This window comes from Pseudorca crassidens, chromosome 11 (assembly GCF_039906515.1).
Source record: "Pseudorca crassidens isolate mPseCra1 chromosome 11, mPseCra1.hap1, whole genome shotgun sequence".
Taxonomy (NCBI): domain Eukaryota; kingdom Metazoa; phylum Chordata; class Mammalia; order Artiodactyla; family Delphinidae; genus Pseudorca; species Pseudorca crassidens.
In genome coordinates, this window is record NC_090306.1 from 67,612,277 (window position 1) to 67,623,659 (window position 11,383).

The window sequence follows — 11,383 nt, forward strand, 5'->3', positions numbered from 1 at the left end:
TGAGAGGCATTTGTTTAGAAAGATACATCAAGGTCACAGGATACAAAGTTCAAAGAGAAAAAGAATGAATTCAAAGATAATGTCATTGAGATGTATTTGATTCATGTAAAGGACAACACTAATGGTTATAGAAAAAGTGCTTTTCTATAACTTGAGAAGACAGAATTGATACACAACTTCATAAAACTTCATTGACCAGGAATGTATTTTCCCCTGAGGCTCAAGAGCTTTAAAGCCACATAAAATATTTCATCGTTTTGTGATTCATGATGCTGGCACATCTTACATCACATTCAATTAAAGAACAGTGTGTGTTTCTTCACATCATCTTCCCACAGAGAAACTGAGGAACAAGAAGGCAAGTGACATTGTCAGGAGTAAAAATCTTCACTTCTGTATTAAGTATTTTTGTTCATTTCTTGTTTGGTATCTCCATACTCACTTTGAAGCCGTTGCTTCCAATGTGACTGGGTACTCATATTTTTCAATGTCTATCAGTCTGCAACAGTTTAGTTTTGGTCTGAACTAGACAGATGGTGCCTGAAGGTCCCTTCTACATGCATTGTTTTGACTTTGAATGGAATGAGTCAGTATGACAGAGCCGTTAAAGTTCAGTATTTGGTTTCAGACAGGGCCAGTTCAAATGCAAGACCTGGCTTATTTACTTCAAGTCTTTAAGTCTCACTTTCCTTAACTGTAAAATAGATAGCTTTTATAATGCTTACTGCATTTGATTATTGAGAGCATTAATTGCATATAAGACAACCAACATAGTGCCTGACACATGATAAAAACTAAAGGCGCAATAATTATTTTTGAGCTCTTTATTAGATAATGTTTGGAAAATTATAGGACTAGCATTTACTTATTAGGACAGGAACTTAAGTCCTTCTTGATTCATGAAGTGTCCTTAAGCTATAACGATCTATTCTGCATTTGCCACTAATTGCACACTTAAGATACCTTTATTATTATTTTCCATTGCAGGGTAGAGATTATTGCCTCAAAGCATGAGATAAAAAGACCAGCAATGAGACTTCTACTTCTGGGAAGAGGGAGGAGATAAACTTTTCCCTACTTCTCTCATTAAGTATAGCTTAAACACTCTGCACATTTTCTGGAAAACAAACATAAATAGACTCTGAAAGGTGGAGAGAAGAAGGCAGACCAGATAGGAACCTTGGAACCCAAGGAATGACATGGCGGTAAATACCCTGAGTTTTCTTTTTGCCTTATGTATGCTGGACTGGGTGATGGAGAAGCCCACAAAAAACAGAAACACCAGTAGGTACAGACCATATATATATGTATAACTGAATCACTTTGCTGTACACTTGAAACTAACACAATATTGTAAATTAACTGTACTTCAATTTTATTTATTAACTTTTTTTTTTTTTTCTGGTATGCGGGCCTCTCACCGTTGTGGCCTCTCCCGTTGCGGAGCACAGGCTCCGGACGCGCAGGCTCAGCGGCCATGGCTCACGGGCCCAGTCGCTCCGCAGCATGTGGGATCTTCCCGGACCGGGGCCCGAACCCGTGTTCCCTGCATCGGCAGGCAGACGCTCAACCACTGCGCCACCAGGGAAGCCCTGTACTTCAATTTAAAAAAAATACCATAGATAAATAAAAATGGAATTCTAAAATAAGTTTAAGTAACCTATAGGAAGACAGGAAAGAGAAAACAGAAATTGTGAATGATAATACTTTCCTCCTAAGATCGGGAATAAGGAAAGGATGTTTGCTCTCCCCAATCTTCTTCAACATAGTTCTAGATGTTCTAGCCAGTGCAATAAAGCAAGAAGAGGAAATAAAAGGCATACTGATCAGAATGGCAGAAGTAAAACTGTTTCTATTTGCAAATGACGTAATTGTCTACATAGAAAACCCTAAGAAATCTACAAAAATCTTTTACAACCAATAAGTGAGTTCATCAAGGTCACAGGATACAAAGTAAGCATATTAAAATCAACTTTGTTTCTATATACTAGCAATTAACATGTGGACACAAACATTAAAATATAATATTACCTACAATAACTCAAAAAATTGAAATACTTAGATGTAAATATTACAAAACATGTCTAGGTTTTCTATGCTAAAAACTACAAAACACTGGTGAAAAAAATGAAAAAAGATCTAAATAAATGGAGAGACATACTGTTTTTGTTGATTGGAAGAATCAACATAGTAAAGATGACAATTTTCCCTTATTTGATATACAAGGTTAATGCAATTGCTATCCAAATTCCAGTAAGACTTTTGTAGATACAAACAAGATTATTCTAAAATGTATTGGGTTGGCCAAAAAGTTTGTTTGGGTTTTTCTGTACGAACTTTTTTTGCCAACACAATATACAGAAGGGCAAAGGAAATAAAACAGTTAAGACAACTTTGAAAAAGAAGAATGAAGTGGGAGGAATCAATCTTTTCAATTTCAAGATTTATCATGTAGCTTCTTTAATCAAGACAGTGTGCTGTTGGTGGAAAGACAGATACATAGATCAATGGGATAGATTAGAGAGCCCAGAAAAGGACCCACATAAATAAGCACAACAGATTTTTGACAAAGGTACAAGTACAGTTCAATGGAAGAAAGGTAGCCTTTTTTAAAAATGCTGCTGGAGTAATTGGATGTTCATTTTATTTTCTTATTTATTAATTCTTTATTTATTTATGTTGGCTGTGCTGGGTCTTGGTTGCAGCATGTGGACTCTTAGTTGTGGCATGCAAACTTAGTTGCGGTATGCATGTGGGATCTAGTTCCCCAACCAGGGATCGAACCTGGGCCCCCTGCATTGGGATCATGGAGTCTTACCCACTGGGCCACCAGGGAAGTCCCAGACATTCATTTTAAAAAAAGAATCTCAACCTAAACCTCAGATCTTATCCAAAAAGTAAGATCATGGACATAACTGTAAAATATAAAACTTTTAGACAAAAACATAAGAGAAAATCTTTGAGATCTAGAAATAGATAAAGCATTCTTAGACTTGACACCAAAACCATGATCTATTAAAGGAAAAACTGATAAATTGAACTTCATCAAAACTTAAAAATTTGCTTTGCAAAAGATCCTGTTAAGAGGATGAAAAGACAAAGACTAGTGTTTAGAATACATAAAGAACTCTCAAAACTTAACAGTTTTTTAAAAACTCCAGTTAGAAAATGAGCAAAAGACACAAGGAGACATTTCACCGAAAAGAACATATAGATAGCAAATAAGCACATGAAAAGATGTTTAACAACATTAGCACCAATAGGGAAATGTGAATTAAGATAAATCACTACACACTTACCAGAACAGTTAAAATAAAAAGAAGTAGTGAAGATCCTGGTGAGGACAAGGGAAAACTGGATCATTCCCAGATTGCTGGTGGGAATGTAAAATGGCACACGCTCTGGAAAATAGTTTAGCAGTTTCTTTAAAAAATAAACATGGGACTTCCCTGGTGGCGCAGTGGTTGGGAGTCCGCCTGCCGATGCGGGGGACTCGGGTTCGTGCCCCGGTCCGGGAAGATCCCACATGCCGCGGAGTGGCTGGGCCGTGAGCCATGACAGCTGAGCCTGCGCGTCCGGAGCCTGTGCTCCGCAGCGGGAGAGGCCACAGCGGTGAGAGGCCCGTGTACACGCAAAAAAAAAAAAAATAAAAATAAACATGCGACTACATAATGACCCAATAATTGTGCTCCTGGGCACTTAACCCAGAGAAATAAAAACTTAAGTTCACACAAAAGCTTGCACACAAATGCTTATACCAACTTTATTTATAAGAGCCCAAAACTGAAAACAACCCAGATGTCCTTCAATGGATGAGTGGTTATAAATCTGTGGTACATCCATATCATGGAATACTCTTCAGCAATAAAAAAGAATGAACTCTTGATACATGAACAATCTAGATAAATCTCCAGAGAAGTATGATGAGAAAAAACATAAATCATAAAAGGTTATGTACTATATGATTCATGTATCATTTTTGAAATGATAAAATTATAAAATGGAGAACAAATTAGTAGTTCCCAGGGGCTAAGGAGGGGTTAGAAGGAGGAGGGAAGTGTGTGTAGTTATAAATGCACAACATAGGGATTCTTGTGTTGTTGTAATTGATCTGTATCTTGACTGTATTAATATCAATATGCTGGTTGTGAAATGATACTATAATTTTGCAAATTATTACCATTGGGGGAAACTGGGTAAATTGTACATGGAATTTCTACATTGTTTTCTTACAACTGCATGTGAAGCTGTAATTTTCTGAAAGTAAAAAGTTTAACTGAATAAAAAAAAACCACCAGAAGTCCTAGATTCTGATCCTATGTCTGGGTGATTTTTATAAAGACATTACATTACTCAGCTTCAGTTTACTCATCTGCAAAATGGAGGAAATGATACCTGCACTATATCCTGGAAGTGGGCAAATAAAGAGAAAAAAAATTTAAGAATTTGCACATAGCTACATACTCGGAATCAGACTTCCAGAACAGAAGGGACGTTAGTAATTTCCTATTTCATTGGTCTCCAAATTATTTTTTTCTGGACCATAGCCACCACAGGTTGGACATTGTGCAGAGTGATGGGAAGCTCTTTCTAAAGTCCCACCCCCACTCCCCTCACCACTTAGCCTTGCTTTCCTTTGTTTTCCATATTAGAATTCTGAGGGATTTTGTAGGAGAAAAGTGTTTCTTACTTAAGGCATTTTGAAAACAATTCTTCTAGTCCCAATCTTTCATTTTACTGACCAGGAGACTGGTAACCAGAGAGGTTTAGTGACTTACTCAAGACACTAAGTAGTTGGTGGTGGAGCTGAGAACAGAACTAGGGCTACTGACCCTCAGTCCAGTTTTTTTTTTTTACTAAATCATGGTGCAAATAGCTTAATAAATTTGCTAATGTAATAACATGTATTGTTGTTTAGAGCCGTAACTTTATACAGTCTTCCTTAAACAGATGGGGTGAATTTGTAGACATGTTGGTAGCGGTGGTATTGGATATTGTTTATAGGTGGATGGAATTCAAGGAGTGTCTTAAACATACATCAGTTAGAGTACATATTTGGAAAAAGCTTGTTGGTGCCACCTAGTGGTTCAAGTGATAGATATTAATAGTAGTACTTCAGAAGACATTTTAGAACCCCACTTTTGTTAATGCTATTTCTTTTTTTAAATAATTTTTATTTATTTATTTACTTATTTATTTTTGGCTGCTGTTGGGTCTTCGTTGCTGCATGCGGGCTTTCTCTAGTTGCAGTGACTGCGGGCTACTCATTGCGGTGGCTTCTCTAGTTGCGGAGCACGGGCTCTAGGCACGCGAGCTTCAGTAGCTGTGGCACGTGGGCTCTAGAGCGCAAGGCTCAGTAGTTGTGGCGCATGGGCTTAGTTGCTCCGTGGTATGTGGGATCTTCCTGGAGCAGGTATTGAACCCGTGTCCCCTGCATCTGGCAGGCAGATTCTCAACCACTGCGCCACCAGGGAAGCCCAATGCTATTTCAGTTGATACACTAAAAGTCATTGCCAGCTACCTCAGCCACTTTATGATGTTTTAGGTGAAAATGCTTTTCTAAATACAAAATAAGAGGCTCACTTTTGGTTTAGCTATAAAGTTTATCTCTGCTAATTAAAAAGTTTCTTCTTGATAGAGCAAATTACTTAAATTATTTTCAAGCCCAGATTACTTGTTAATTGCAACTAATTTTTAAGTCAGAATAGTGAATCCTTAGTACAGATCCTTAGGATTCCTATAAAACTAATAGTCAGGCTTAAAAGTATTAACATTCTTTTTTACAAAATCTGCAATTTGGATCTTTTACTAAATCAAGTATTACTCTGTATAAAAAAACCTTGTGACCATGTTAAAGACTAATATCATAAGGCCTGCAATTAGAATTAAGTGCACAATTTAACCATTAGAAGGGTTTCAACTCTTTGAAGTTTTCTAATGAACATATATTTCTTTCAAAGAAAACTTATACTTTAGCAGATATAATCCTTTTCCTAACATCAAAGCAATTATTTGAGCAGACCAATACCTCCCAACAACTGTTGAACACTTAAAACGCTTAATTACTTCTACATTGTTCACCATATAACAATTTTCTTTCTTTTATGAGGGGTCATGAAAGGAGTGAATCATAAAATAATTTGTTTGCTAAAGGTGTTATTAACTTTGGAAATTTCTGGTCTTCTGGGCTGGCCCACTTACCAAAGCTATTTTCGGAACAATGATGACAATGATGAGTAAATACTCAAGTACACAAAAGATATTTGGTAGACAAGGATAAGGGAGGTTGTTAACAAGCCTGTGGAGGGAACCTGAATAAATCTGAGAAAAGCAGGATACAAAAGCAGACATGGAGAGAAATGGAACCAATGACAGAAAGAGAAGAGAAAAACATTTAAGGAACAGAGGTGAGGTACCATCATGGCAAAAGCGAAAAAGGTCTGAGACAATGCTGAAAAAGTTTAACGAACAGGAGAAATTTGGAAAGCAAATTTACATTCCCATGTAAAAATATCAACCTGTGCAAAATTATGCAGTTGTTCCAGATTTTAGTAATTGAATATTTTTAACTATTGAGTAGAGGTACATTTTCACAATGCCAATTCAAAAAAGATTTTTTAAGAAAACATGCAAATGTAGCCCATTTCCAAGGGCTTGGATCAGAGATGAAGGTTATGGGTAGCACTCATTAGTCATGTCAGGTAATATTAAGTTCTTCATTTAAGTTACCCACTGACTAATTGAAGCTCTTGCCTCCTTAAAAAAAAAAATCTGGACTCTATTGGAATACCCTCAGTTTTTTCCAATAGAAACACTTCAGACTGAATGTTGAAGACAGGTGAGAACAAAATAGGTTTTGAAGGAAAAGTACATGAGGGCTTTTATGCTGACTTCCTAAAGTCACATGAAGTGGAATGTACACTGAGTCAGATATTGTTCTGATCCTGGCTTCATTGCTTATGCCCTCAGCTCATGACTTCAGTTTCTTCTTCTGTAAAGTGGGAATACAGCCTCTGATGGTTGTTGAGAGGATTAAATCATATATAGATTAAATCATAGGATTAAATCATATATATGTGGGTAAGGTGCTTATCAATGCTTAGCACACAGAGGGTGATTAAGAAATGGTAATTTATTTTTTCAGACAATATTTAGTGAAGCAATGAGCAAAGCATTCAAAGTTCTTTCCCATGGTCTTTTGGTTTCACTGGCAGCATAGACTTGAACTGGCAAAGAAGTCACGAGCTGTTTTTAATGTCTCACATAAAATTCTTAATGCCCTAAGAATCTATTATTATATATAATTATAACAAGTAGATTTTGTACCTAGGGACACATTTTAAAATCTTCTAATAATTACGAGATAGTGAAACTCACTTCTTCCATTTTAACTTGAGGTCGCAAATTTTTTAGTTTAGAGACAACGTGGAACTTTTTAAAGAATAAGGGAATAGTAAGTATGTAGGCTACAAAAAGAGCACTTCTATTTTTAGGATTAGTATCGACCAAATGTGAAAAGCTGGTGTCTTCTAAAGAGATTTTTGTACCAAGATTTGAGAAAATACTCTTGCTCCTGTTAACATTTACAAAGATGTATATATGAATACAGACTATAACTTTTAAGAATTCTATTTAAGACTCACTACGCCTTCCGTTATTATTACTGTCCAAAATCCAGAACATAAACATGCCATAATTGATAGAGTGTCACTATAGAGATGTAGTGTCTACATGAGGGCTCCTCAACAACAGTTTAAAACTCACACACTCTCACATTAATAAGTTGTGCCTGTAGGCATCCTTTCTTAACTCAGTGGTTTACTGATGAAATCAGCAAAAGAAAAAAACAATGGTTGGCATATTGGTAAAGGGCAAGTTCAGCCCTTTTTTAAAAATCTGGCAATTTAAAGTAAAATTATAATGGAAAATTTAAATAAACTTTAAAAACTTTGAGTACTAATTATATGTAAGAAATAGTACCTAAGCATGCCTGTTTATATAGCTTTGCCATTTGAAATCTTGCTTAATATTTCTTATTAAGACACTAAATGTATTTTGTCTGTTTTTTCCAACTAGATTATTTAAAAAATTAAAGCCCTTCAATACTGTTCTTTGCTTTTTCAAATTCATATTATTGTCACTTTATTTATATCTAATATTATTCTATTTAGTTTGTTATTCAATCATTCATTTGCTCACTCAATTTGGGCAAGGTTTGGATTTGCCTGTGTTCCTTATGCACATATTCTAGCCAGGGCTGCAGGAGAAACACTTAGAAGTGCATTTCTTTTTTTTTTTTTTTTAACATGTCTATTGGAGTACAATTGCTCCACAGTGGTGTGCTAGCCTCCGCTCTACAACAAAGTGAATCAGCTGTACATATACATATATCCCCATATCTCCTCCCTCTTGCATCTCCCTCCCACCCTCCCCATCCCAGCCCTCTAGGTGGTCACAAAGCACCGAGCTGATCTCCCTGTGCCATGTGGCTGCTTCCCACCAGCCATCCATTCTACACTTGGCAGTGTACACATGTGCATGCCACTCTCTCACTTCGTCCCAGCCCACCCTTCCCCCTCCCCATGTCCTCAAGTCCATTTTGTAGTAGGTCTGCATCTTTATATATTCATCTAGAAGTGCATTTCTTTAATCTGAGCAGTTATTGAACTTTCCTTCAGCGTGGTTACAGTTTACCTCTTAGCCTCCTCTCTCTCTTCTATCTCAGGGAAAGAAGTATGTATGCAAGTGAGTAGAAGGGCTTCCAAATGTTGCTCCATTCCCCAGGTCCAGATGGAAAGAAAGATGGGGTGAGCTGCACAGTTAAAACCACTGCCATGTGCTCAGGGGCTCTGAAGGTATGAGAACAAAGAGGGCCTTTCACACCTGTGATGTAAGTTACCAGCACCCACTGTCCTCAGCTCTTGCTCTTCATTCGTCACTTATGCCTCTGTGACATCCTAGCCTATTTGCCCAAGGATTCCCTGGTCTGATTAGGAGAGGCAGACTAAAAGGCTATAAAATCAATCCCAACTCTGCAATTCTATGGTGTTCACTAAATCTTTTTATTAAATTTCATCCATGACAAAATGCTTCATTAAACCTAGATATTACTATCATATTTTTTGTTAGATTCAATGAATATCTTTTTTTTTCCTATGTCACTGAACTAGTTTTACCTTTTAGTATATCATACACATTGTTCTTTCATGCTTAAAATAGCCCCTAAAATGGATTCAATTTGCACAAGTGTTAAGGGGAGGAATGACTCATTTCAGGGCCTTAGACAAAAATAAGACGTGCTGCTGACTTACGGTCTAGTGAGAGGAACTGATGTACTCATGGCCAATTATAACCACTGTGGCAGAGGCAGAAAGTAGTGCCATGAGAACCCAAAGAAAACCAGGCTTCTTGAGAAGCGTGCTATTTTAGCTGAGTCTTGACAGCTGCCTAGGAAACAAGGTACATGGTGGGCAAAGGCCTGGAAAGTCTGAGGTCTGTTCTGAGAATGTTTGGTTTCATGGGTGGAGTGTAAAGGGGGCAAATCAAAGTGGGATCAAAGAAGTAAACCTGGCACAGTGCCTGGCATATGGTGGGTGCTCAGTCAATGTTGAAAGAAAAGAAGATGCATATGTCACTCCTGTGCTCGAAAACTTCCCATTATACTCAGAATAAAATCCTGGGCCTTACTCTGGTTCATGGGGCCCTGTGTTTCCTGCCCCCTTAACCCTCTCACCTTATTTCTTACCACTTGTCACCTTGGCTAATGCTGCCACTGGCTCCCTTCTCTTTCTCAAGCATGCCAAATCTGTTTCTGGCTCATGAATGGCAGTTCCCTCTGCTAATACCACTGTCCTTTCAGATATGCCCACAGTTCCACCTGTCACTTCCGTCAGGTCTCAGATCAAACATCTCCTCCTCAGAGATGCCTTCCTTGACCACCTCTTCTGGAATAGTCACCCCAGTTACTATTCATTTTCTCTATTTTGATTTTTCTGTGTAGCACTTATTCATGCTTGATACTACATCCTTCGTTTATTTGTTAATATTCTATCTCCCCCACTAAACTATAAGTTAATTCAGTGAGGATAGGGACTTTATTTTCTTTACCTCTGTATCTCCAGTGCCTCGTATATAGTTGGTTTCAATAAGTTATTTAGGGAAGGAAAGGAGAGAGCAAGGGGCCAGTTGATGGAGGGCTTTGAATACCATGTCCAGTTATTCTGCAGGACACTGTCTCACTAGCCATACCTCTTTACTCATCTCTGGGCTTACAGACGGACCGTCCATAAATTCTTAACATCTTTTCCCTCATTAAAGAGGAATATATTAAATACCTAGCAGGTAGTTAATATATTATTATGCATGCAGGAGAAAAAAAAGAAATCAGTGGATGATTCTTTAAGTCTATAAAGGGCACTTATTATTGCCAGGTGCTGGGCTAGGTGCTGGGAGTATAGCAATGAACAAGACAGATTTGCTCTCACAGAGCTTAGAAGCAAGTAGGGAGAGCTGCAGTGAAGCATGACCAGCGTTTTGTATAAGGGAGAAGGGTAGGTACTCTTATCTGCTCTTATTAGAGGAAACGATGTTCATGCTGAGACCTGAGAGGTGAGCTAGCCAAATAAAAGGGGAACAATAAAGAGTACCTCAGAGTGAGGAAGCAGAATGTGCCAAAGGGGGTGGGAAGAAATCAAAGAAGTCTGATATGCCTGGAGCCTTAAGTACTCTGTCTTCCAGGTATTTACATTCCAGTGGGGAGGAAAGACAGTCATTTGAGGCAGTTAAATAAGAATATAAGGATCTACAGGAGGAAGACCAATGGTCATAGTAACTGAGTGAAACAGATCCTATAGAAGAGTCTTAGAGGAGAGAAATGAAGGGAGAGTGTGGGCTAAAGGTAACTACAGGTCTTCAAGGAGAAAAAGGGATGCAAGAAGAACATGGAAAGCTGGTTGGGATGTAGCTAGATAGACAGAGGGAATGGACCTTCTGATCAGGAGAACTGGTGTTTGGAGGAATAGGATAAGACAGGACTGCTTAGACTGTTAAGGTGGGAGAGGACGAAGTGATAAGTCTTGGTAGCTAGATTTCAAAAGGAGGCCTTGGAATTTATTTGAGGATGATTAGGAGATAGTGAAAGTAAAATGTCAAGGAACAAGTCATTTAATAACAAATATTTACTGAGCACCTACTGTGTGCCAGATACTAGGCGGTACCAATACAGCAGTGAATAAAAGTTCCTGCCCTCATGGAGGTTACATTATAGGAGAAAATATTAGGTGATAAAAATACACAGGTTAAACCAGGCAGGAAGGTTACTACTCAGAGCCAAGAGAAAGTGATGCAAATGAAATACTATTTAAAAGTAGGGAAAGAAGGACTT